Genomic DNA, 14115 nt, shown 5'->3' on the forward strand with positions numbered 1-14115 from the left:
AACGGCACCATTACTGTAACATCAGCTTTCTTACACGAGGCTTCGCTATCTTTTTCCCCAGTTTTACTTCGAAGGTGCATTTTATTTGCCACGTCAGTGTCCAGCAATGTCCCGAGTTGTTCACAATATTAAATATTCAGTTATCTCGAGCATACTGCAAAGATAAACAGGTAGATTTTCAATAAAAATCGGGAGCCACACTCATACGCACCTACTCCATATAACAATTACAGCACAGAAACAGGCCATCTTGGCCCTTCTAGTTCATGCCAAACTCTTACTCTCACCTAGTCCCAATGACCTGCACTCAGCCCATAATCCTCCATTCCTATCCTGTCCATATACCTATCCAATTTTTTTTAAATGATAAAATCGAACCTGCCTCTACCACTTCTACTGGAAGCTCGTTCCATACAACTAACACTCTCTGAGTAAAGAAGTTCCCCCTTGTGTTACCCCTAAAATTTTGCCTCTCAACTCTCAACTCATGTCCTCCTGTTTGAATCTCCCCTACTCTCAATGGAAAAAGCCTATCCACGTCAACTCTATCTATCCCCCTCATAATTTTAAATACCTCTATCAAGTCCCCCCTCAACCTTCTACGCTCCAAAGAATAAAGATCTAACTTGTTCAACCTTTCTCTGTAACTTAGGTGCTGAAACCCAGGTAACATCCTAGTAAATCTCCTCTGTACTATCTCTATTTTGTTGACATTTTTCCTATAATTCAGTGACCAGAACTGTACACAATACTCCAAATTTGGCCTCATCAGTGCCTTGTACAATTTGAAAATTGCATCCAAACTCCTATACTCAATACTCTGATTTATAAAGGACAGCATACCAAAAGCTTTCTTCACCACCATATCCACATGAGATTCCACCTTCAGGGAACTATGCACTATTATTCCTAGATCACTCTGTTCTACTGCATTCCTCAATGCCGTACCATTTACCATGTATGTCCACCACTGACGTCAAACTTACAGGTCAATAATTGCTAGGTTTACTCTTAGAGCCATTTTAAACAATGGAACCACATGAGCAATACGCTAATCCTCCAGCACCATCCCCATTTCTAATGACATTTGAAATATTTCTGTCAGAGCCCCTGCTATTTCTACACTAACTTCCCTCAATGTCCTAGGGAATATCCTTTCAGGACCTGGAGACTTATCCACTTTTATATTCTTTAAAAGCGCCAGTACATCCTCTTCTTTAATCATCATAGTTTCCATAACTACTGTACTTGTTTCCCTTACACAATTCAATATCCTTCTCCCTAGTGAATACTGAAGAAAAGAAATTGTTCAAAATCTCCCCCATCTCTTTTGGCTCCACACATGGCTGTCCACTCTGATTCTCTAAGGGACCAATTTTATCCCTCACTATCCTTTTGCTATTAACATAACTGTAGAAACCCTTTGGATTTACTTTCACCTTACTTGCCAAAGCAAACTCATTTATTTTTTTTAGCTTTTCTAATTTCTTTCTTAAGATTCTTTTTACATTCTTTATATTCCTTAAGCACCTCATTTAATCCATGCTGCCTATATTTATTGTAGATCTCTCTCTTTTTCTGAACCAAGTTTCCAATATCCCTTGAAAAACATGGCTCTCTCAAACTTTTAACCTTTCCTTTCAACCTAACAGGAACATAAAGATTCTGTACCCTCAAAATTTCTACTTTAAATGACCTCCATTTCTCTATTACATCCTTCCCATAAAACAAATTGTCTCAATCCACTCCTTCTAAATCCTTTCGCATCTCCTCGAAGTTAGCCTTTCTCCAATCAAAAATCTCAACCCTGGGTCCAGTCCTATCCTTCTCCATAATTATATTGAAACTAATGGCATTGTGATCACTGGACCCAAAGTGCTCCCCAACACGTATCTCCTTCACCTGACCTATCTCATTCCCTAACAGGAGATCCAACACTGACCCTTCTCTGGTTGGTACCTCTATGTATTGCTGCAAAAAACTATCCCGCACACATTTTACAAACTCCAAACCATCCAGCCCTTTTACAGAATGGGCTTCCCAGTCTATGTGTGAAAAATAAAATTCTCCTACAATCACAACCTTGTGCTTACTACAAATATCTGCTATCTCCTTACAAATTTGCTCCTCCAATTCTTGCTCCCCATTAGGTGGTCTATAATACACCCCTATAAATGTTACTACACCTTTCCCATTCCTCAATTCCACCCAAATAGTCTCCCTAGACAAGCCCTCTAATCTATCCTGCCAGAGCAACGCTGCAATATTTTCTCTGACAAGCAATGCAACACCTGCCCCTCTTGCCCCTTCAATTCTATCACTCCTGAAGCAACGAAATCCAGGAATATTTAGTTGCCAATCACACCCCTCCTGCAACCATGTTTCACTAACAGCTACAAGATCATATTTCCAGGTATCAATCCATGCTCTAAGCTCATCCACCTTTCTCACAATGCTCTTATCATTAAAATAGATGCATTTAAGAAACTCTCCACCTCTCTCCATACTCAACCCATAAGTTTGAGGAGTAGTAATTGTCTTTAAACCTGGTGGTGCAATTCCGAGGCTCTTGTATCTTCCACTTGACGGCAAAAGCAAGACGAGAGCATGACCTGCGTGTTGGTGATCCGTGATGATTGATTCTGCTTTCCTACGACAGAGTTTCACATGGGCGCGCTCAATGTTTGGAAGGGCTTTGCTCGTGATGTGCTCAGACAAATCCACAAACTTTTGTAGGATTTTCCATTCAAAGTCATTGCTGTTTCCATACCAGGCTTTGATGTAACTGGTTAACATACAAACCACTACACATCTATAGAAGTTTGTCAAAGTTTTAGATGTCATGTTGAATCTCCGCAAACTCCTAATGAAGTAGAGGCACTGCCATGTTTCTTTATAATTACATTGACCAGCTGGGCCCAAGATAGTTCCTCTGAAATAGTAACGCCTCAGAACACCTAGCCTATGAGGCTGGGATGTCTCGCGTACACAAACCCTGGTTTGTGTGAATGCTGTATGATTTACTGCCCCATACATTTGCCCGCCACAAGAAATAACAGATAGATAGATAGATAGATAGATAGATACTTTATTCATCCCCATGGGGAAATTCAACATTTTTTCCAATGTCCCATACACTTGTTGTAGCAAAAACTCATTACATACAATACTTAACTCAGTAATAATATGATATGCATCTAAATCACTAACTCAAAAAGCATTAATAATAGCTTTAAAAAAAGTTCTTAAGTCCTGGCAGTTGAATTGTAAAGCCTAATGGCATTGGGGAGTATTGACCTCTTCATCCTGTCTCCCCAATACAGGATACACACTGCATGCAATTATAAAGAAAGTATATTAATGAATGTTAACTTACCAAAGAGTTATTATAGAAAATTTATTAAATAAACAAAAGGGCCCTTTATAATTAAACAGTCAAATCTACATGTAAGTAGGAGCTCGCCTCGAAATCATCTGTAACTGGCACGCTGAACCCCAGGTCTGTGTGAAAGCACACACCACCATCCGAATGTTGCTCAAAATCCATCTCAAAGAAATGGATTCTCCCATGGGAGCATTGGTCCTTCCTCCTTGAAGCCATTCATCTGCACAAAGCACCTTGTGCAACAGGAACAGCATCCTCAGCCATCTTCCCTCCTGTCTTCTCCCAGCTCCTGCCAAAAAGGCATTTCCTAACAAACTTCTCTGCCCAGCATTCTCTAGAATCTCCTCCCAAATCCACCATCCTGATTGGCTGACATCACATTCTTAAATTGAACAACAAAGGCTCTTATCTTGCTCAAACCTAAACGGGCTGAAAGCAGAACAAACTGCTCTTACAGAACTGCAAAAATGAAATAGCTACAGCATTGCAGTAAAAATCTTAACCAGCGTGTTAGAAGTGAAAAGCAAATAGACTTGTGGTGAACTACATATACCTGTCTGGACTGCTCCTGTGGCTCCTCCCACAGACCCCTGTATAAAGGCGATTGAGGCCTGAGCCCGGCCTCATTCTCCAGGATGTAGTGTTGTTCTTTCTTCCAGTCAATAAAAGCCGATACCTCGCTTCTTACGTCTCAGAGTGAGTTATTGATGGTGCATCAAGACTAAAGGGCTAAGTATACAGCCCAGTGGTGCACCTGAGCTGATGGAGGTTGTGGAGGGGATGTTATTGCCAATCTGAACTGACTAGTGTCTACGAGTGAGGAAATTCAGGATCCAATTGCATGAGGAGGTCTTGGAGATTATTAATTAGTTTTGAGGGAATGATGGTATTGAATGCTGCTCTGTCATCGATAAAGAGCATCCTGATGTCCCAATGTTCCAAGGTTGAGTGAAAGGCCAATGAGATGAATCTTCTGGGAACCTGTTGGTCTGGTAGGCAAATTGCTGTGGATCTAGGTCAGCTCTGGGGCAGGAACTGATATGTTTCAACACCATCCTCTCAAAACAATTTATCACAGTGGATGCAATTACAACTGGGCAATAACCATTGAGGTAGGTCACCATGCTCTTCTTGGGCACTGGTATAATTGAAGCCTACATGAAGCAGGTGGGTACCTGACATTGGTGAAATGACAGGTTAAAGATTACAATATGTTACATACCCCGTAACTGGGTTAACAGACCAGCAGAAATGGAAGGATACGTTAGAGTCTGGTAACATCCTTGTAGTGAAAGGTAAACAGTCCAAGAAGAAGCCATAATACATAAATCAACTGTGTCTCTCTCTCTTATCTGTAGCAGATGTTCCTGCCTCTGTGCTTCATCTCTCTCTCTCTCATTAGCGGCATAGCAATGGCAATAGTTCATAGTTCTCAAAAGGGGGGGCAGGAAATGGTTAACTCGCTTTGGGGGATGACGCATCGGGAGACAGCAGCAGCCAGACTAGTGGTGCTGTGGCACAGCAGGGAAGGGTAAATTCAGGCAGTGCAGTAGTGATAGGGGACTCGATAGTTAGGGGGACAGACGGGAGACACTGTGGCCACAAAAGTGACACCAGGATGGTGTGTTGCCTCCTAGGTGCTGGGGTCCAGGATGTTTCGGAGTGGTTGCAGAATATTCTCAAGAGGGAGGGTGAACAGCCAGAGGCCATGGTGCATATTGATACCAATGACATAGGCAGCAAAGTGAAAGAAGTATTGTGAAGTAAATATAGAGAGTTAGGAAAGAGGCTGAAGAGAAGGACCTCCAAATTAGTAATCCCCAGATTACTCCTGATGCCATGGGCTAGTACAGGTAGGAATGGATTGACAGCACAGATGAATGAGTGGCTAAGGAGATGGTGGAGGGGGCACGGTTTAAAGTTCTTGGATCATTGGAACCTTTTTTTGGGGAAGGGCTGATATGTATCAGCTACAAGTTCCACCTGAACTGGAGGGGAACCAATATCCTGGTGGGAGATTTGCTAATGTTACTCAGGAGGGTTTAAACTAGCTTTGCAAGGGGTTGAGAACTGGAGCACCAGGCCAATAAGTAAAGGATCGGACAGAAAGGTAGATGTCAGGGAAAGTATCGAGAATCAAAATTGAAATAACAGGTATGATGGGTCGAATAGTTTGAAGCATCTTCATTCTGATGCTAGGAGTATTATCGGTAAAGGTGATTAACTAAGAGCATGGATTAGTAAAGGAAGCACAATGTTATGGCCATGACAGAGACTTACAGTACATGGACCTACGATGTTGTAGCCATTATTGAAACTTGGTTGACAGAGCGACAGGAATGGGTGATTAATGTGCCAGGTTTTTGAAGTTTTAGGAAAGATTGAGGAGGAGGTAAGGGAAAGAAGGGGCAGTTGCACTCCTAATCAGGGAAAATATCACAGCTGCACTGAGGGGAAACATAATGGAGGGTTCAAACACTGAGTCCATTTTAGTCAAACTCAAGAACATAAGGGTGTAATCACACTGATGGGATTGTACTACAGACACCCCCCTCCCCCCCAGTAGCCACTGGGACATTGAGGAACAGATATGTAAACAGTTTAAAGAAATGTGTAAAAATAATAGGATTGTTGTCATGAGGATTTCAACTTCCCTAATATAAACTGGGGCATTCTTCGTGCAAGGGGTTTAGATGGGGGAGAATTTGTTCCATGTATCCAGAAAGGTTTCTTAAATCTATATGGATTTTATGTGGAAAAATCTATGTGGAAAATTATGTGGATTTTTCAATGAGATGAGGGGCTGCACTGGGGTTGGCTAATAAGCCTGCCAGGTTACTAACCTTTCAGTGGGTGAACAGTTAGGGAACAGTGACCACAACTCCTTAACTTTCAGGACACCTATAGATAAGGACAGGTATGGTCCTTGCGGAGGAGCCCTAAATTGAATTAGGACAAAATACATTAGGCAGAAACTAAGAAGAGTTATTTGGGAACACCTTTTTAGTCAAGAAGAAAAAGGAAAGTATGTAAAGCTTCAGAAGTTAGGACCAACCAAAGTACATGAGAATTATAAAGAAGCCTGAAGAGAACACAAGAAGGGAATTAAGAAAGCCTGGAGGGGCCATGAAAAGTCCTTGGCAAATAGGATTAAGGTGAATCCCAAGGATTTCTATACATACATCTAGAGTAAGAGCATAACTAGGGAGAGGGAAGGAACACTCAAGGATAAAGGGGCACATTTCTTGAATGCAGAGAATGTAAGTTAGGTGCTTCAGTATTTACCAAGGAAAAGGACATGGAGGAACAGGAGATCAGTGCTGAGTACATGGATACGTTAAGAGTCATAGAGAAGTACAGCACAGAAACAAGCTCTTCGGCACATCTAGTCCATGCCGAAACCATTTAGACTGCCTATTCCCACTGACCTGCTCTGGGAATATAGCCCTCCATAGACCTACTATCCATGTACCTATCCAGAATTCACAAACTTTGAAATTGAGCTCGCTTGCACCACTTCTGACAGCTCATTCCACACTCACATGAACCTCTGAGTGAAGAAGTTTCCCCTCATGTTCCCCTTAAACTCTGCACCTTTCTCCCTTAACTCTTGACCTCTGGTTGTAGTCCCACCCAACCTAGTGGGAAAAGCCTACTTGTATTTACCCTATTTATACCCCTTATAAATCTGCATTATGCAGGTCCGCAGCAAATTGGCTGGTTGGATTCAGAACTGGTTTGCGCATAGAAGACAGAGGGTTATGGTTGAAGGAATTTATTGAGCTGGAGGACTGCAATTAGTGTATTCCACAGGGATCTGTGCTGGGCCCTCTGACGTTTGTGATGTATGTAAATAACCTGGATGAAAATGTGGAAAGGTGGGTTAGTAAATTTACAAATGATACCAAGGCTGATTGAGTTGTGGATACTGTGATATAGATCAGTTGTTGATACGGGCAGAGAAATGGCAGATAGATGAATGTGCCAGATAAATGTGAGGTGATGCACCTTGGTATGACAAGTGCAAGAAGACAGTGCATTGTTAAGGGCAAGAACCTCAACAGTGTTGCTGAGCTGAAAGATCTTGTGGTTCAAGTCCATAGCTCCTTGAAAGTGACTACACGGGTCGATCAGGTGGTTAAGAAGGATTATGGAATGCTTGGTTTTATTAACTGAGGCACTTAGTTAAAAAGCCAAGAGGTAATGGTGCAACTGTATAGAATTCTGTTTAGGCCACATCTGTATTATTGCATATAGTTCTTGTTGCCCCACTATAGGAAGGGTGTTGAGGCTTTGGAGAGGTTTACCCAGATACTGACTGGATCAGAGAGCACATGCCATCATGGACAAATTTAGATTGTTTTCTCTGGAGTGGAGGGAAGATCTGAGAGTGGGTTATAAGATTATGAGAGGCATAGATAGAGCACACTGGGAGTATTTTCTCCCAGGGTAGAAATGTCTAACACCTGAGGGCATGCATTGAAGGTGAAGGGAGGTAGGTTCAAAGGGGATGGGAGAGGTAATTTTATTACTCAGAGAGTGGTGGATGCCTGGAATGCACTGCCTGGTATGGTGGTAAATGCAAATACATTAGAGCATTTTAAGAAATATTTAGATAGGCACATGAATATGAGGGAGATGGAGGGATATGGACATTGTGCAAGTAGAGAGGATAGTTTTTCAGTCTTTATTTAATTTACTTTTTAGCTGGCTTGGTACAACATTGTGGTCTGAAGGACCTGTTCTTGTGCTGTACTGTTCCATGTTCTAGGCTCTTATGTTGGAAATTATGTTGACAAGGCAGTCCATGGTATCTTTTGGTTTGTCCTTATTTTCTGCTTTATTGCTGCCAATTCACAATTATCTCATCACCCGAACTACAGTCATCAGCATGGACTTCTGTGCTCAATCTGAGCAAACATAGTCTAAGTTGTTAGTGGGAGTTCTCCCAACTGCTTCAGAACATAAAATGCAGGTGTACATACATTTGAACTGCTCATTCCCATAACATAATCAATAAATCAATCAGTGACACTCAATCACCATTACAGTGAGCCCGTCTCTGACACGTGGCAAATGCTCTGTAATGAGGAGAGGGTCTTGCTGTCTCTGCGTCTTTTGCCCTTTGGTTTTGATTCATTTTGTCTCATTCTGTGTGATAAACGTGAACCTGTTGGTTGGTGCAAGGCAGAACATTAGAATAGTATTTCCATATGTAAAGCAGTGTGTTTATTCTTTTTAGTAACACAGCTCCACTGGGAGGGCCCCCTGCTCAAATTAAACCTGCCTGTGAAACCGGAGAGGAAGTGTAAGGACTGAGTGTTAATGTTATCGCAGAGTTTCAGACATCTGTCAGCTATTAATAACAAATAGTTACTGAGCTTCAAGTAAACCTACAACACAGAACAGTACAGCACAGGAACAGGCCCTTCAGCCCATGATGACTGTGATAGCCAGAACACCAAATTAATCTAAACTGAACTATCTGCACAGAATCCATATCCCTCCATAACCTGAATGGTCATGGTCCCTTCTGGCAATCCCCACCTTGTTATTTATCTCAGGAATTGGGCCTCAATCCCCTCATTTAGTTTCCAGTCATTCCCAGGTTCCACTATCTACACACACCTGGTTTCCATCAGAAAATGCAGGACAAAAGCCCTGTGATCACAACAAGGAGCTGCTGGTTTGTGGTTGATTCTGGTGTGAGTAACCCTGTTTCATGTTTCTAAGGACTGCCAGTTCTAAGTCTAGCATTGCTCCTGGATACCGATTTCCCGCTTGCTAAGTCAAGAACGTCTCCCGACTCTGCCTCTGCGCCCGTGTTCTGCACTTGGGTTCGTCCACTGCCTTGCTTGTGTAACAGAATGTTCATGTGCTTTTTCAAATGTATCTTAAAGATCCTGTCATGCTGATTCAACCATTACCCCAGCAGTGCATTCCAGACACCTACCACTCCCCGTGTTTAAATAAAAGCTTACACTGCACATCTCCTTTAAATGTTACACCCCTCACCATAAATCTCTGTCCTTTTGGATATAACATTTTACCCTGGGAAAATGACTCTGACTGTCAACCCTATCGATGACTTTCATACTTTTATAAGCCTCTATCAGGTTGCCTCTCAGCCTATGCTCCAGAGTAAACAATCAAAGATTGTTCAACCTCTCCTTACAGCTAATATTCTCTAATCCTGGCAACATGCCTATAAACATCTTTTACCCCCTCTCCAGAGCCTCCACATCATTCTTACAATGGAGAAACCAGAACTGAGGGTTCGTGAAGTTTCACTCAGGTTAATGCAGGCATGAATACTTACACTTTAAACTGGACAAAAAGCAATCTGTACTCTCCTCTTACCCAATCCCATGAAATTCTTCCAGCAGGGACACTGCCTCCTTGAAGCTGGAATGTACTGGATTCAACTTTAGGGCTCTTTCCCGTGAAAACGGGGACATTTTTAACATCACACACAAAATGCTGGTGGAACACAGCAGGCCAGGCAGCATCTATAGGGAGAATCACTGTCGACGTTTCGGGCCGAGACCCTTCATCAGGACTGCACACCTGACGAAGGATCTCGGCCCGAAACATCGACAGTGCTTTTCCCTATAGATGCTGCCTGGCCTGCTGTATTCCACCAGCATTTTGTGTGTGTTGTTTGAATTTCCAGCATCTGCAGATTTCCTTGTGTTTACATTTTTAACATCAATGGTAATACATGGATGGTTTAGATGCTCCAATCTACCTTGGATAGGAGAGTCACGAGAAGATAGATAGATAGATAGATAGATAGATACTTTATTCATCCCCATGGGGAAATTCAACATTTTTTTCCAATGTCCCATACACTTGTTGTAGCAAAACTAATTACATACAATACTTAACTCAGTAAAAATATGATATGCATCTAAATCACTCTCTCAAAAAGCATTAATAATAGCTTTTAAAAAGTTCTTAAGTAGTTTACTTAAATACATTAAATACAATCAACCCCGGCACTTTAACATATCTTACTCCTGGCGGTTGAATTGTAAGGTTGAAGGTTAAACCATATTTCCACATCACTGATGATAAAAATACTTGATAGGGTGGAGGAGAAAGCTGGATCAGTCTTCAGGGGGATTAAAACTATTGTAAATAATCACCAATCATCCAACTTGGATTATTTACCCAGAGAGTGGGAGAATGTGGACCTCCCCCATAGACGTGAATGAGGGGAAAGGGAACAGAAGAAGTTAACTCAGTTGGCAAAGATGGAGTGACTGGAGGATCATGCAGAAAATACTGTAAACAATGGCATGAAATAATTGGTCTGAATCTGCTCCTGTGCTGTACATTTCATTTAAGTCTATATAGTACCAGAATTTTAGGAGGAAAACAAAATCTATCGAGTTTCCTTTCCTTCACCATGTTCCCTTCCCACTCTCTTTATCTCTTCCTAAGACTTTCACTCTCCTTGCTCCTCGAGCCCCATTGCATATCCACTTTGCAGTGTCCCATCCATACCAGATGCTGATGCAACCAGTTAGAAAGCTCTCAACATTACACCTGTACAAATTTGTCAGAGTCTTTGGTGACCTACCAATATAGGTACCTCAAACTCCAAATAAAATATAGCCACTGACTTGTTGTCTTCATGATTGCATTAATATGTTGGGCCCAAGAGAGACCTTTAGAGATGCTGACAGCCAGAAACTTGAAACTGCTAAACCTTTCCACTGCTAATCCCTTAGCTATGAGTGGAGTGTGTTCCCTCGACTTCCTCTTCCTAAAGTCCACAGTCAATTCCTTGGTCTTATTGACAGTGACTGCAAGGCTCTTATTGTGACATCACTCAACAAGCTGATCTATCTCACTCCTGTACACCCACTCTTCACCATCTGAGATTCCGCCAGTAACAGCTGCATCGTTGCCAACATTGTTGATGGAATTTGAGCTGTGCCTTGCCACACAGATGGTGTAGAGTAGAGCAGAGCATGTCCCATGTCTCAAATCAGAATGGGATATATAGACGTGGGTGCTGGAACAGGATAGACAGCTGTGAGATCTTACAGCCATAAGCCTAGAAAGAAATGCAACATTTTGAGGGCTATTGATGGGGTAAATGTAAGCAGGCTTTTTCCACTGAGGTTGGGTAGGATTACAACCAGAGGTGATGGGTTAAGGGTGAAAGGTGAAAAATGTAAGGGAAAAATGAGGGGAAACTTCTTCACTCAGAGGGTTGTGAGTGTGTGGAATAAGCTGCCAGCACAACTCATGCATTCAAGTTGATTTCAACATTCAAGAGAATTTTGGATAGATACATGGATGGTAGTGGGTATGGAGGGCCTATAGTTCCAGTGCAGGTCGATCAGCATAGGCTGATTAAATGGTTTTGGCATTGACAAGATGGGCAAAATGGCCTGTTTCTATCCTGTATTTTTCTATGACTCTTAAGCTTAAACAACCTGCAATGAGTACAAGCCAATGGTAGGTCGGGACAGATAAATACGAAAATACTCAGGTGTGCTGAGAAACATAAGGAGGTAAACTGCCCACAGTCACAGAAGTTGTTTGGTGAGCTTCTGTTTCAAGACAGGTCTTATTTCTGTTGTGTCAGCTGACTGACACAGATTCCATAAGCATATAACCGATCCCAGTGTCTACTGACAGATTTGGGCTCTAGTTAATCCTAAGGATCAATTTAAGCTAAAGGTCTCAATATGCTGCAGTTACTGGGGAAAACAGGGATACAGAGGGATGGATATGACACTGCTATGGAGCAGAGATCAAATTAGACCACATCTGGAGCACTGGCTATGATTCTTGGCATCACCCCTCAGGAAGGATGTGTCGTCCTTGGAGAAGAGATTGTGTGGATGAGGCACAGTGAAGTACTGTTGGGACTGGGATGGAATATTAGTTTTGAACACAAAAATACAACTGCAGATGCTGTGGATCAAAGAATACATACACCAGCTGAGAGGGGTAGGGAGGGAAAGATGTACTTGGTGGTGGGGTCCTGTTGAAGGTGGCAGAAGTTGTGGAGGATAATGTGTTGGACCCTGTTGAAGGTGGCGGAATATTATTTCTGGTCTTTTGGTCCCTGAAGAGTAGAAAATTGAAGGCTAGTGTAATTGGGGAGTTTAAAATCATTGAAGAATGGTGCAGAAGAATAACAGAGAAAATCTATTGCTTCTTCTGTTTATTCCAACACCAAGATATTCAGGACATTGGATATTTGGAATTCTCCCTGGGAATTGTCAAGACTGGGGATTGCCAAATAAACTTTCAAAATTAATAGAATTTTGTTTGATTTAGATTATTAAAAATGTGGAGCCAAAAAAGGTGGGTAACTTGAGATTGGACACAGGTCAGTTAAGAGAGAATAGACTAGAGGGCTGAACAACCTCCTTCTGACACTCAATGCACAGGATAAATTTGAACAGAATCTCTCTGTGCAGTTGTTGATTTACCAGAAACACATTTCATATTTTAACTCTTGACAGGTGGATGAAACTGGACAGTGATATAGATATAGAAGCTGGTGAGGAAGGTGGGCTCTGTCTTGGGCAAAGTACTGGAGAGTTTAACATCGGTAGCTGAGCGAAGGGCGCTGAGTAGGCTACGGTCAATTATGGAAAACCCTGAACATCCTCTACATAGCACCATCCAGAGACAGAGAAGCAGTTTCAGCGACAGGTTACTATCGATGCAATGCTCCTCAGACAGGATGAAGAGGTCAATACTCTCCAATGCCATTAGGCTTTACAATTCAACCGCCAGGACTTAAGAACTTTTTTTAAAAGCTATTATTAATGCTTTTTGAGTTAGTGATTTAGATGCATATCATATTTTTACTGAGTTAAGTATTGTATGTAATTAGTTTTTGCTACAACAAGTGTATGGGACATTGGAAAAAAGGTTGAATTTCCCCATGGGGATGAATAAAGTATCTATCTATCTATCTATCTATCTATCTATCTATCTATCTATCTATCTATCTATCTATCTATCTATCTATCTATCTATCTATCTATCTATCTATCTATCTATCTATCTATATCCTTCTCAGCTTCCTGTAGGAGATGTCTGCTAGACCTAATCCGAACAGGGGAACTTTCAGAGGAAAAAGACTTACTAAAAAGAATAAGTACACTTCTGAAGATATAGTTTTTTGATTTAGGGGCCAATACCAATAAAAAAGTTCTTGTAGAGTCATGGAAACTAGAACACTACAACACATTAAGAGGCCCTTTTGCCCATCTAGTCCATGCCAAACTATTCATTTGCCTACTCTTATCAACCTGCACCCAGACCACAGCTCTCCACTCTCCGACTGGAGAAGTTCCCCCTATTGTCTCCCTTAAACATTTTAACTTTCACCCTTGACCCATGACCTCTAGTTCTACTCTCACCAAACCTTGGTGGAAAAATGTCTGCTTACATTTACTCTATCTATAACTCCTCATAATTTTGTATACCTCTGTCAAATCTCCCTTCATTCTCCTATGCTCTAGGGAATAAAGTCCTAACCTATTCAACCTTTCACTACAACTCAGATCCTCAAATCATGACAAAATCCTTGTAAAAGAACATTGACTAATAGGACTGAAAATCTGAAGGGAGAAAAGGTCTGTACAAGCATGGAGACATATATGCTCTGAGGAGTAACTGCACAAAGCTGTCTTGAGGGAAACTCAAATATTGGGTTCTCTTGGGAAGAAAACAGAAATTGGCTCAGATTG

The sequence above is a fragment of the Hemitrygon akajei genome, chromosome 25 (genome assembly GCF_048418815.1).
Source record: "Hemitrygon akajei chromosome 25, sHemAka1.3, whole genome shotgun sequence".
NCBI classification, from domain to species: Eukaryota; Metazoa; Chordata; class Chondrichthyes; order Myliobatiformes; family Dasyatidae; genus Hemitrygon; species Hemitrygon akajei.